The sequence below is a fragment of the Lutra lutra genome, chromosome 15 (assembly GCF_902655055.1).
Source record: "Lutra lutra chromosome 15, mLutLut1.2, whole genome shotgun sequence".
Lineage (NCBI taxonomy): Eukaryota > Metazoa > Chordata > Mammalia > Carnivora > Mustelidae > Lutra > Lutra lutra.
The window spans coordinates 56232162-56247196 of record NC_062292.1 but is presented as its reverse complement, the minus strand read 5'-3'; the positions used below and the strand labels follow the sequence as shown (position 1 = coordinate 56247196).

Genomic DNA, 15035 nt, shown 5'->3' with positions numbered 1-15035 from the left:
TTACTATTTTTTCTCATGATTTATATATATAGCTCTTTTAAAAGTTGAATTATGATAGATATGGGTGATTTCTACAGGTTAAAAAGCCGCATTATAACATTCAAAAGAAAACTTCTGACTCCTTTTATTTCAGAAGAGGCAGATAAAGGGTAATAGTTATCTCTTCCATACGGTCTATGCTCTGTTTTCAGCAGATAATGGATGTTTAAGTGCGAAAGCCTAAACTTCCCAAATACCTAATTCTTCATTTAAAAAGAATCGATACTAATTTCTTCCTCCCTCACCCCCCACATAAACTGGGAGTAGTGGGGGGGAGGGGCTGAAGTTTTAGAAACTGAAGAAATGACCATCTTTAATACTCTACTCCATTCTACAGATGAATTGTTGCAATACTATCAGTGAAACATCTTTTATTTGTAGCCAGAATTCAAGAATATGCCCATTACTTATTCATCTGACATAAGTTCATTTGCTTATTTATTCATTCATTCAATATACATTTTGGGACCTCAACTTCTGTGCTAGGGATTCAGGTTAAAAAAAAAAAAGTGTATGATTTAAAACCAAACAGTTGCCTTTGGTGAACTGAGGGAAGAAACTCTTCTCTGAGGCAGGCAGCCAGAAACTTTCCAAAGGCAATTTAGAGCATGATATGAAGTAATTCCAGAAGCAGGCCATGAAAGGAAAAAGAGATCACACAATTTCTTTCATCAGTTCCATGTCAATCCATTTGTTAACTTATTTAGAATCCCCAAATCTTTTGACAGATTCACAGACACGCAAACTCATTCATAATTATAATTATAAGCTACTCTTCAATATGAACATAAACCAATGTTTTTTATAAATTGTGTTTATTTGAATTCCTCCTCTTTCCCTCATATAACATACCCAAAACACTCTCCTGAAAATCAGCCAATGATCAAACACACCTCAAAATTTTGATGTCTTTGCTTGCCACCCAAACATAATCATGAGTCTGAAACAGAATAGAACTGTAGGTCAGAGCCAGGCTTAGTAGGGCAGAGCAACCCCAAAAGAAGATTTTGGCCCACTGTCCTTCACAAACTCAATGTGGTTGTATGATCTACCACAGTTCTAGAGTTAAATCACAAGGATGCTTCTGGAATGAATGTTAAATCTTTTACAAAGTTCAGAGAACAAAGTCTTTAAAGGTGGAAAAAAAATAGGATAGGGAGCAGAATAAAGATTGTGGTCAAAAGACCCAGGCATATATCGTTCTATAAATCTTTGTCTTCTTATTTTTAAGAAGGCATATTTATTTTTTAAATAGGCCTAATAATGCCACCATGCAGGATTATTATGAGAACATATAGGTTACCAATAAACTGTCATATACACTGGTCATTCCCAATGGAGAGGATTTTGTGCCCCCTTTCGAAGCTTTTCCATGAAGGGACATTTGGCAAAGGTTAGTGACATTTTTGGTTTATACAACTAGAGAAGAAGGTGTTACTGGTATCAAGTGAGTACAGGTCAAGGATGTGGCTTAGAGACCCTACAATGCATCAAATAATCTCCATGACAAAAGACTATCCCGCCTAAGTGTCCAACAGTGTGAGGGGTGGGGAACTCTAGGATGTGCAGAGCAACCTAGGCAAGTGGAAAGGAAGTAACAGTTATTACTATTGCCTGCAATGTTTCAATATTAGATCTTATGTAAAATAGAAACATTGTGTGTGGGCGGGGTGTGTGTGAAAGGACTAAGTATTTCTCTAGCCCCTATAATGAATTAACTCCAAGATTTCCTTGGAGATGTGCATAATCAATTACACATCTACTATTCTCAGTAGCTCCAGTGACATTCAAAATGGATCTAGGCTGAGACAGACCTCTATGAATGCATAAAGGAATTTTCCATCAGTTGTATTGTGTGTATACAATATCTATTATATGTCAAATAGAAAAACTTCCTGATGTGTAAGACAACTGGGACAAGAAAACATAGGCTGAAAATAAATTTAAAATAACTTGCCAAGTTTGATTTTCCAATATATTCTCTTTTGAGCTCTGTTATGGTTACCTGTATATTTCATTTCCTCTTTCCTCCTTATTTTACCATGAACTGAGATACTCACAAACTTTGGCTTTCCTCCTTTGTTACAGTTCCTTCCCAGGACACTTTGCTTTGGGTCAGTGGGGCGTTGCATGCTATCACTAAAATATATTCTAAAGCCCATGGACGTGTGAAAGTCTTAATTTTTTTTTGGTGCATTCCCTATTAATATAACAACATTCTTCTGTTTTCTGTGTTGTGGAATTGTCCAGGATGTTCCTCTGTAGGATTTTTTCCGTGGTAACTTTGAAAAATCACAAAATGCTTGGAACGCATTACAATTGGAATATTTTTTGACATGCCAGTAAACAACCTTTTAAAAAAGTCAATCCAATTAAATCAGATTCTGACACGTTCTAAGAAGGACCTGTATTACATTTCATCTAGTTTCTTACTCATCGTTTTTTATGGTATTTTTTAGATTTGACATCCTCCTGTAAAACCTTCCTTCTTGATTATTTTGTCCTATGACAATTCTGAAAATCTTCTCTTTTTATAACTTCCCTCCCCAACTTGGCCCATAAGACAGTTCAATTCATCATTCTGCCTCACCATAGCCACTGGGCTTTGTATGCATTTCTAATATTGCTCATGAATAGTCTCTCATAATCATGTTGGTTATTTGTGATTATTTATACTAAAGTAAAGACAGTGGTTGTTTTTATTCTTCGTTGTATTTCTATAGCATCTAGCGCAATGCAGACATAACGTAAACTCTCAGTAAATGTTGATTCAATGAATACAGATTGACACACATTCAACCAGGGTAATGTCATAAGTATTGTGGATTTCCAGAACGGTTTGTTTACACATTCTTATCAATGCTGCCTTGGTTCTCTCTATTTAGTGTTAGAAACATCATGAATATGTCATAGATGGAACTTATTCTATAAATAGTACCAGAACTTAGAGTAGATCTAAGTTTTGGGGCCACAGGGAGGATTTTGAGACTAAGTATTCTTAAGAGTGTGTATTTATCTTGAACCCTTAATATTCACGAATAAGATACAACTTTATATTCTTATTAAGTATGGAATGAAAGGAGATGAGATGGAGTCAAGCAAAATCTTAGATATCAATAAAGGAAGTCGCCACACTGATGAAAGTTCATTTATTACACAGTTGTATATAAAATGGCACTGGGCTAAAAATTCCTTGTCAAATATTTAATTTTATAGCATGCTGTCAAAATATAGGATTTTGACATTTCAATGTGACTTTTAAATAAATGTTATTAATTAAAGCTGAAAAAAAATTCAGGCTTGTCTTCAACAAACATTTGTTGAATACTTATTATGCATTAGACACTCTTCTAGGTACTTGGGACATAGCAGTGACCAAACCTTCTGTTCTTAAAACTTACACTAAATCTATATTCGTTTTCCCCTGGAGAAATATGAACCAAATATTAGTTTGCTTTCTAAATAAGTTAGTAGTATAACATACTGTTTGGCATTTTTCTGATATATTTATGTGATCATCTGGATGTCAGATGAAAGGAAGAACGCATGAGTCCTTTTTGTAATCATTCCAAATAGTTGAGACTGACAAGTTTTGAAAGGCGTTTCCTAGAAGTTTCTAGTGATGGTTTGGTGAATTCCCAATTAGGATGATTTTCTACTTTACTTTCTGATTTACTCTTTCACTTTCCTAGAATCACTATTCATTGTCTTCTAGAAATATAACAAATAGTTTTATCTAGCTACATACTTAGGTGATACGTTGACGTTTTAATCTTTTATTTTGGGATAAACAGAGAGTTGGTCCTAGGATAGGGAGAAATAAGAAGAAAAAAACTTACCTCTGGTCGTTAGTGTAAATCCAGTTGTCTGCACATTATAGGGAATTAGTCGCTTTTTAGAAAGAGCTTTAATTGCTTAATCTAAGTAATGTGGGCAATGGCATACGTGTTTTATTTTAGGGTCTATCTAGCCCACTCAGAAAATGTAATGGACCTAATTTTCATTTAGTATAGGTCTGTGCAGTTCCTAAAACATCTAAATGGCTATTAATTTAATCAGGTAATTTAACTATAGCTCTAGAAAAGGCCACCAGCTAGTTGTCACGCAATGATTATGAGGATGACATTTCTATCCCATGATGCCAGAGGCAGACTTTGATACATCATTTTCTTTTTGAAGGTTAAACTCAGATAACCTGCCTTTGGCATTTAATTAGCTACATATTAAACACTCTTTTAATAATAAAATGATTAAAAATTTTATTGCTTCTCAAATGAGGCCCTTTTAGATAGATTTAATGACTTGGTTCGAGCTCTGTAGTTTGTGAACCAAACCTTACTTAGGCCAGTGTGTAGTAATGATATGCTTTACAGCTTGCAAAATCTGTATTTTATTCAAATGATGGCCATAATCATTTTGGATAAAACTTATAATGCTTTCTTTTGTATTTTTAAGTCTAACTGTTAAATGTCGTTGGAAAGTAACCAGAAACCCATTGATTCAAAATTTTCAGAAATTGTCCAGTTTGAGATTAATAAAGAGACCATGAAGTCTGTTTAATGTGCTGAATCTTATATACTAATTGTTTACCCTTTGAAAAATCATTTGTCATCATTGAATACCTGCAAAAAAAAAAAAACAAACCACCAAAACTATTGTAGAAATGATGGTGAAGTGTGAGTGGACTGCAAATCCCCATCCAGATTTTCAGTTAATATTAGCTGTTTAGTGAAAATGGTCATCAAGAGACCATTCCTTATTCATCCTCAACATGACTTGGTGGTGGGGGAACCAGTTAAAGTATCTGTAAAATAGGTTAGAGACAGAATGCTGTCACACAAGAACTACAGCCTGAATAAAAGTGAGCATTTTAACTATATTCTTTTTAGAAGTTTTTATTTAATTTTGAATTTATTTTATTTTTTGTCTCTGTAGTGGTTTTTCGTGTTCACTTCAATGAGATTTGGCAAAACGTGCCTCCATATAACCCCCATCTCGATCGAGCAATTATCTGGAAGATTTCCCCAGGCTTTCTTTCTAATCCACTTTCCACTGCTGCCAAACTGTTTTGAATTCTGCCTCCACAACTTAGATTTGCTTGTTTTGTTTTGTTTTTTTTTAAGATTTTATCCATTTATTTGTCAGAGAGAGAGAGAGAGAGAGCAAGCATAGGCAGACAGAATGGCAGGCAGAGGCAGAGGGAGAAGCAGGCTCCACTGATGAGCAAGGAGCCCGATGTGGGACTCGATCCCAGGACGCTGGGATCATGACCTGAGAGCCGAAGGCAGCTGCTTAACCAACTGAGCCACCCAGGCGTCCCAGATTTGCTTGTTTACAACATTATGTAGATGTATCCATACAGCTTCTTTTGCCTTTCCCATTATTTTTGAGATTTACTCAAGTTTTTGTGCATACTGACAGTTTGTTGACAGGTATTTCATTGTGTTAATATCTGTTCACCTGTTGATGGAGATTTGTGCTATTTCTGGTTGGTTACAATTATTACTAAAGCTATAAATGTTCTTTTATAATTCTTTTTTGAATACATGCTCTTATGACTATTGAGTAAATCTCTAGAGTGGCATCATTGGGTCATTATAGTACTCACATGCTTAACTTGAGAAATTGCCAATATCTTCCTTCACTTTGAAGTAGCTGTCAATGAGCCTGGGTCTACTTATTTTAGTTGGAAAGATTAAAGTATTCAGTGAATAATATGCAGTGCAACGAATGATGGAAGTATGTTTAGAACTTCAGTGGTGCTTTTCTTCTGTCTGTAGAAGTAGAACTTCTCTTTTCGGTGATTTGATGGGTTGCCAGTATCAACAGATCATTGTTTTTATTTCACATTTAGGTAAATGTGGATCTTGTTCTTTGGGATTTGGTTTGTTAGAGAAAATAATAGGAAAACTCACCCAACACACAAACTGTCAATCAAATTAAGATGAGTATTTTAGAAGAGGCCCCTGTAACTTTGCACATTAAGGAAACATACACATGACAATAATTTTCCGTCATTGGATCTGTGTTTAACATTAAGTTACCAAATAACATCAGAAAATCTTGTTTCTTCTTGCTTTAGAATCTAAGATAGCTGGCCCAAATTATGAGAATCTCAGATCTTCCTTTAACTACTTCAGTGTAGTTGATTGAAATTAAGTGAGGTCCCATTAAAAGATTTCTTTCCCCCACACTAGATTTATCATTATAAAATTCCTCTGACTGGTGGATGTGGATTCCCCAAATTCTTGAATCTAAGGAGAGTACTTTTTTCAAACAACTGAGTTGCTAATATTTTGTGGTCATTTCCTCTAAATTCTGTGCTAGTCTCATTCTCGATAAATTGTACATTTGAGTTTCTCAGGCCAAGGAAGATTAAGTTTTTAAAAAGATAATCAATAAATAAATGTACATTTTTGGGTTTAACGATTATTGATTTTGTTTTATCAGAGAATAAGTATTTATTGCAGAAAAAATTAGAAAACACAAATATGCAAAAAAGAGAAACTAGTTGTAATTCTGCTCTACACGGCCATTAATATCACACTGATATTTCTTTCTGTTTTTTGATGGACATGAATACATATATCCTTTTTTTTTTTTTTTGCCCAGCTGGCAACATTTATTAGCATGAAACACGAGACCGGTCTCTTCCCGGGCCTCAGGAAGCCACGCCAACAAAAGTCCCAAGCTCCCGAAGCAGGGTCCCTCTGCCCCATTTCTGAAACAAGCTCTCAGGCCTTGGCAGTAGCCTGAGTTGCCCCCAGGGCTGTGAGCTGCTGAATCTTCTGGCTCATCATCTCCATGACAGCCTGTTTCATGGCATGCTTCTCCTGCAGAGCTGGCTGGATTTTCTCCATTTGCTTGGTAAGGAAGTCTATCTTTCTCTTGAAAAAGTCCTTGGCATCCTCAGCTGTCTTTTCTACATAGTAGCCTGTTCCCACATCGATGAGTACATGTTCCACATCATGTAGCTTCCCAGGGACATACATAGAACTCGTCAGTGGGACGAGTAATTCTTTCCCCTCGTTGTTCTTGTTCAGCACGTTCAGACAGTCCTTGGCTTCCACATACTTGGTCTGTACCACCTTGAGCTGGGCAATAGACGTGGACAGGAACTCCACCTCCTGGTCCAGCTGTTCTTGAGCATTTCTAGCTGCGGCAGGTTCAGCTCGCTGATGTTAACTGACTGCGCCATGTTGGGAAGGAGGACTAACGGAGCGCCATATATATACTTTTTTAAAAATACTAATTGATTTACAACTATTTTATTACCAATTTATTTATTACCAAATTTATTTATTACTATTACCAATATATTACAATTATTTTATTACAATTTTATTACCAAAATATAAAAATATCTCTGTAGTCAGTAAGTGTTACTTACAAAATAATTTTAAATATTTGAATAATACCCTATTATATCATAGTCTATATAACCATCTCAAACTGTTGGACATTTATGTTGTTTATAATTTTTCTTATACACAGTGATGAGTAAACTTCCCTGTAGACAAATAATTTTATACATCTTAAATTTTTCCCTTAGGACAAATTTCTAGAAATGGAATTGTATAGTTAATAGATATTCATAATAAAGGTTTTTGCTTGGCAAATTATTTTTATATAAGGAGCAAGTAGGCTTGAACATAACTAGTCTACCATTAATCCTTGTTACTCACTTTTAACTTTTATGGAGCCTTTGTTAATTACAGTACAAAAATCTTGAGTAGTTTTGTGATCTACAGAAATATCCTTGACCTTTGACTTTGTGAAAAAAATGTCATTATAGTTCGGTTCCATCAACTGAGGGTAGATTTCTGTTTACATAGGACTTTTATCTTTAGTGTAAGTGTAGAGTTAAGGTCTTTCCATAGAAGCTAATCAATTTTGAGTCAAACAAAATTGGTCTGTCTTCAGAAGGCACTTTATTTTAACTTTACTCTTAATGATTTGCAGCCCCGTTCTGAAGATCCTGAGTTGTACTGTCCAGCAAGGTAGCCATTAGCCACATGTGGCTAGCCACTTGCAAGATAGCTAGTCAGAATTGAGTCTTCATATCAGAAAAAGTAAAATGTGATAGTAATAATTTTATATTGATTATTTTAAATTTATAAATAAATTTATATTGATTTTATAAATAAATTTATATTTAATTATAATGAAATGATAATATTGGGGGATATATGGAGTTAAAAACATAATATTAGGGATGCCTGGGTGGCTCAGTTGGTTAAGCAGCTGCCTTCGGCTCAGGTCATGATCCCAGCGTCCTGGGATCGAGTCCCACATCGGGCTCCTTGCTTGGCGGGGAGCCTGCTTCTCCCTCTGCCTCTGCCTGCCATTCTGTCTGCCTGTGCTCACTCGCTCTCCTCTCTGACAAATAAATAAAATCTTTAAAAAAAAAACAACATAATATTAAAGTGAATTAAAGCAAATTTTACCTATTTCTTCTCTTCTTACTTTTTTCTACATGGTTATTAGAAAATTATAAATCACCGTACGCGGCTCCCACTTTATTTCTATTGGTCAGAGTTCATCTACATGTATATTCCCCTGATACATGAACTATAAAACAAGTATCTCCATATGCTAATTAAGTGTTCATGGTTATGGAAACTATGATTATGGAAGGGGGTTCCTGTAAGTCAACATAGGTCCCTTCAACGTGGTGTCTGGAAAGTGAGGAAATCCCTGAGAGGAGAAATTTCACACCTGCCTGGAGTGTCTGGGCTCTACAGATGGCAGACCAATTCTCCCTAGTAGCATTACTCTCCCTGCAGAAGTCTGAATTGTTGAAAGGGCTGGTGACACCAGTTTTCACATCGTAAATGGATAAAGCAAACAGCATTCCATTCTAGATTCTCTCCATTTCCAGTCGTGATGATCATCATTTCACATATTCAGAACTTCACATTTTTCCTCATGCAGTCTCAACACAGAAGACAGGAATGACTTCAAGTGAAGAACTTAAGCTACCTTGAGGCAACTAGAGACATGAAGTCTGGAAACAGAATGCTACATGGAATTTGCGGAGGTACAGTCTGTAACTTCAGACGCAGTAGAGCATTGAGGCATAAAACCTTCTGCAAAAACAACAAAATAACTCAACAACCAAACCAAACCAAAACAAAACAAAGAGAAACACACAACCACTGATAGATAAATGATTGAATAATTCAGATTAGGCCATTGACTTGAGGCCTTCATCATTGTCCCCCAGTGTGTGTAGACACAGCCAACTCTATGAAGATCACCCAACTAGAGAATGGTAACGCCCATATTGCATCACGAGCAGTGTGGTTTGGAGCCTCCACTCTTCATCAGTACATTAGACTGCAGTAAATAGCTTCTACATGAATGAATGGATGAATACAAGCTCATGATTCAGGACAAGGATTTGCTATCACCGTTGCCAGGATTTGCCATCATATTATTATTGTTAAAGCTTCCTTCAAATAAGGTGAAATGGAAGCCCTATCTTGGAGAAGAATGGTCCATGCTTTGGAGAGTCAGGACAGTAGGGAGTACACACATCGATTCAGGCACCACACTTGTCCCCTATGACACCTAAGGCAAGCAACTTAACCTTTGAGCTTCAGTTTCTTCTGTGCTAAAAAGTGACAATAATATTAGTCCTTACTTCCTGGGTTGTTGCGAGAACCAAATGAAACAGAAGTGTGTGAAGCCGTAAGTATTGTGCCTGACCACAGCGAGTCAGTGAATGTCTGGTGTGTTTTTTGGTGCTGTGGCTCTAAATCAATTTCTATACACTTCTGAGAACTCTTTATTGTGTTTTACTGTTCCCTTCTTTTTGGTTTTCTCTCTAAAGAATTGTTAGGGAGCCCTCATGGTTTAGTCAGGCTCGAAGAAGAGGTTATTGTAAAAACAGATGCTTCTCATCAAGTTGGCTATAGGTCACTTGCTTTTTCTTGAGGCAGGGGTTGTCCAGAAGGCCAAGCAGCATTTCCTCCAACTTCCTCTTGGCTTGGATCAAGTTGCTTGAGTATACGAGCATCTCTCCCTTTCCATTCAACTCTACCTGCCTCTAAGCTACAAACTGACTTTGGAAAATATATTTTTCTACAGGTCCATTGGAAGAGAAAAAAAATAGACTTAGTTTCTTCACAGTCCCCGCAGTGCCTCCCTCTGGGATAAAGTTGGGTTATTTGTTTTCCAGAGCAATAGGAGGGCCATTAGGGTAAATGCATTGATTTACTCCTCTAGTCAACAAACCCTCCCAGCCAGGGTCTTGGCTATTGGTAAGATACAAACCCAATGTATATTTAATGACTGGGTCCATAATTTTAGTTTCCAATATGACATCTGTAAACTAAAAATGTTTATTAAAGTCAATATGAAATCTTTTTCTGTTGAAGTCTGATGATTGACTTGATTCGTATACTGCAAATGAACAAAATGCAGCTACTTTTAATGTGAACATTGGGATTGGTTAAATAAGTCATTATACATCCACACAATGGAATATGCTACAGCCACTAATGAAGCAGTCTTGGGGATGTATTAATAGAAATGTAAGGTTGCTCACCCTGTGTTCGTAAGTGAGAAAGGGCAAATTACAAAACAGCACACTTTCAGGTTTTCAGAAAACCATCTGAATGTCTAGGCACCAAAGTATTAATGATTATTAATTTAAGGTATCAGGAAATGGGAAATCTTTATTTGTGTGTTTTTAAAACTGTTCTCATTTTTATGTAGTGAACATAATATGTCTATGATTTATGAAATACATGTTGAATCAAACTCTACTACCCCGATACAATGAATAATATAGCGAAACGCTGACAATTTTAGTTGATTATATTTATTTGTGAACATTTTGTTCCCTTCAAAAAATAGAACAAAGATTAGTATGAATGAAACATTGAACAAGTATTGCAATTTTCTGAGTGCCTAGTGGTTGTGAGGTCCTAATTATATAATACTAACGCTTATAGGCTAAGTATTATTATGTCCATTTTACTGATAAGGAAGCTGAATTAAAAGAAATTAAGGGACTTGCACAAGTTCACAATAATAGAACAAGAACTCAAACTTAGGTCTCATTCTACCACTGCAACCTACTTCTCTAAATGAGGACCAGAAGGATTGAATCACATTTCCATTGTGTCAGCTAACATGTTGCAAATCTATGAAGGAACCTGTGTCTTGCTGACCCTAAACCCCAAGCTTTCTCTGCTACACTGCTCTGTCTTCATGTTTACTGATGTCCTATTGACAAAAACAAGTCATGGCCAAGTCCAGAGGCAACATAGGAAGGAACTAACACAAGTCAGGAGATTGGGAGGTGTGATTCATTGGGGGTCATTAGTGTACAATCTACTAAACTAAGGAAGTGTCAGAGAAAACTAACTAAAAAATGGTTGAGGACATGAGATGGGAGAAAATTATCTGAAATAAAATTGCTAAAATTTCACCTCTGAAAAAGAACATGAAGACAATAATGTGGGTAAATAAATCGAACATCTTTATAAAGCCAGAAATACTGTGAAGAGGAGATACCATTTGAAAACTAAGTCTAAGTAATGTCAAACAAATTTTAAAAATGATTTATAACTTTAGTTGTCTAATAATTAATTTGGGGGGGTTCAGAATTCTATGGGGAAGCCCTGGAATGAAATACAATTGTTCAAGAAAGAATAAAAAAAATATGTTAGAACTATAAATAGGATTTAGGATAAGCAATGGTATCCAAAAATCATCGAAATCATTTTAAGGAACTTTGAAGCATGTACAGCTTGGGGTCCAAAACCAGGGATTTTACTCTTTAAGTGGATAGAACATGTCAGGTTCTTTCTCAAATCTTTCTCAAATCTTATACTGATACTCCCAAGTTCCATCCTTCTCTAAATTTCTAAAATGCTGTGATTTTTTTAGGTGAGAACTAGGCCTTCAGTACCTTTTTAAGCATAAGACTTTCTCATAAGAGGGAGTGCTGGTGTAAGCTTTGGGCAAGGTAATGCATTTTTCTCAAGCAACTTTGCATTGCCTCCCCACCCTTCATCTGGAAAATGTGGATAAAGATAACCAGCTTCACAGGGGTTTTGGTAAGGATTAAACAAAACAAACCATAAGTAGTCCTTAGCAAGCCTTGTATATCCCAAGGGCTCAATAAATGCTAACAATTGCCATTGTTACTAATATTGTTATTAATAGTGGTCTTTGTTGGTGATGGACTACTTGAAAGGATGGGATACGGCAGTATCCTGCTCCTATGATTTTGCAGTGTTGAAACTGATAAGAGGATTTACTCGTAAGGTAATATAATTCCCCATATGCTTGAAATCTGCATCAAAGTAGAACTATCTGTACACAATTGGGAGGTAGCTACAGAACATAGAGTATGCCAGGGAAATAATAATGGTAAGGATAATAATAATTCTCACCATCATTTACTGAGATTCCACTATGTTCCAAACACTGTTCCAGGTATCTGTGTATAGTATCTAGCTTCAATCCCACATCAGTCCATTGCAAATATGCTACCGTTTTCACTCTACGGAGGAGGATACTGAGATCTGGAGAAGTTCATGTCCTTGCCTGCAGTCCACTTATAAGAAAGCCAGCATTCCAGGCGTCCGCTCTCTCAGTCACACATAGACTTGGAAATCGAATTAAAGGTGGGAATTTACATTCATTATTATTTTTTTAAGATTTTACTTATTTCTTTCTTTGAGAGAGAGTGGGGGAGGGAGAGGGACAAGAAGACTCTGTGCTGAGCACGGAGCCGACTTGGGGGCTCCATCTCACACCCTGAGATCATGACCTGAGCCGAAATCAGAAGTTGGATGCTTAACCGCCTGAGCCACCCAGGCCCCCATCTCCTCAAGCTTTTATTGAGGGAACGAATGGCACAGTTTGGAAGTGTTCGGTTTTGAATTGCCATCACCGAGAGATTGTGTTTTCCTCCTTCTCTCTCAAATGGGCTGACTTTTCTAAGGACTGGCTTTTTCTTACAGCTCATTTCTCAACATTAATAAGGTATTAATGGGGAACCTTTGGGCAATTTAGGAAACAACATATCAGAGGGGTTTGTGGTGGCGAGGAGGGCATGGTCATCTCAGGGAATTTTCCATGTGTATTCTTCTTTCTCTAGAGTTTTGGATGAGCCACAGCTTTGTCCAAGGAGGCAACAGCTCTTTGCAAACCTACTTCGTCAATGAAACCTGTTGCATTAAAACCTTCCAACTTATCTTCAACTGAGAAATGTGTAGCATTTTACTCCTTTAATATTGCCATAGAGTCGTCCTATTTTTCTTATCTCCAGCTGTTTCTTTTGCTACATTTTTATCTAAAAATATTTGAGTAGAGTACTTAACCGACCGATTTTCTTTCCTTCTTTTTACTTCCGCTATGTACATTCTCTTCACGCCAGTTGTTATGATGTGGGGAGGGGTTTTAGTTCTTTATAAATCTCTCTACCTTCTGAGGGCTCCAAGGGGCAGGACAAAGACTCCAGATGCTGCCCATGAATCCCACTTTGAGTGAAAAGCTAGGGATAGAGTGCGATGGGGAAATTTTCTACTTTCCCGTGATTTGTAGGGTCCATTTCTGTACTTTGCTAAACCAGAAGAAAGCCTCCCAATGCTGGCAGATCGGGAGATATAATTTTTTATTTTTTTTTTTTCCCAGATCATATACTCATTAGAGGAGAGTGACATCCAGCAAAAACATCCCTAAACACAGAGCTCTTGCTCTGGGATTGTCCTACCAGTGGTCATTCCCTTCCAGTCTCAAAGGCTCCCAGCCCCAGAGCCGAAAGTGCTTCTCTGCATAGGGTTGAAATTGCTTCCCAGCTGTGGCCTTAACAGGGCATCCATCCTCATCTGTTCCCCGCCACTGAATCTCCACCAGGCGCTGAGAACAAGGAGCACCCCCTCCGACACCAGCGGGACCTGGCTTTTAGAAGTAAGATTGAATAGCTATTAGAAGGGGTGACGGGTATAACCTACACTGGGCTGAGAAACCACCGTAACGAAGTAATGCGCGATCGTCAGTGGCACCGCAGAAGGTGCCTCGGGCGTCGTCCCGCCAACCCCTTCACTTTGCAGGTGAAAAAACCCAGGTCCGAAGAGGTAATTGACTTACCCAAGGTCATGTTGTGAATGATTGTCCTTTTGTTGTTCCAGGTCACCCTTGAACAAAACGTTTTTTCCAAGGTTTCTAAGAGTTCAGAGTTCATAGCCCATCAGTTATAATAGTTTGACATGCTTCCTTTTAGGACTCATCCATTTGGCCGTGTAGAGCGGGAACCTTCAAGGAATGTGGTCCGCATATTATAGGTGGTTTAAAAAAAGGTTCCCACACATAAATATCTTAAACTTAGTTGCAGATTGAAGAAATGTCAGCATCAACAGGAGAAATGAGATGCCCGGTGTATGAACGTAAATGCTGTATGTAAAGAGAATTCTATTGAGCAGGTCTCTTAAGCCTTATCTTAAAGAAATTGACAGCCATGGGTTTGTGTTAATATACAGAGGGCCATTAATTTATTAGGTACTGTGAAGTAAAAATGCTAAGTAAGAATTTATGCCTTATGATCTGTCATCTCCACATATACCACTAAAGTTTTCTAGAGATTTTAGTGGCCATTTACATCATCGAGAATATGCTTATGACCCGCAAACAAAATCCATTTGACTCTCAGCTCTGTGAAGCACAGCGTCTTCTCTTGTTCCTGGTTCCCTTGTCTCTAAGAGAAGCGGTCAGATCAGATGACACTTTAAGGTCTGTACGAATTTTCACCTTCTATGCTCACTTGATTAATGAGTGACCAAAAACCAAAATGCAAAACACTCCAGATGTTCTAGCAGATTTACATGTGGGTCTGAGGAAAGTCTTGATGTACCTCTATCATTTTAAATTATTGCCTGAGTGATCAAATACCAATGAGAATTTTCTATGCGATTTTCCCACTGGAATAACGGCTGTGCACTGTCGACCTTGTCTTCCCAGGACATATTTAGGTGAAT

The 15035-nt window shown here is 37.2% G+C and overlaps 1 pseudogene; it reads right to left on the bottom strand.

The window, feature by feature from the left end:
• Window positions 1-6630: 6630 nt before the first annotated feature.
• Window positions 6631-7251, bottom strand: LOC125085762 (prefoldin subunit 5-like; annotated as a pseudogene).
• Between the last annotated feature and the right edge of the window lie 7784 nt (window positions 7252-15035).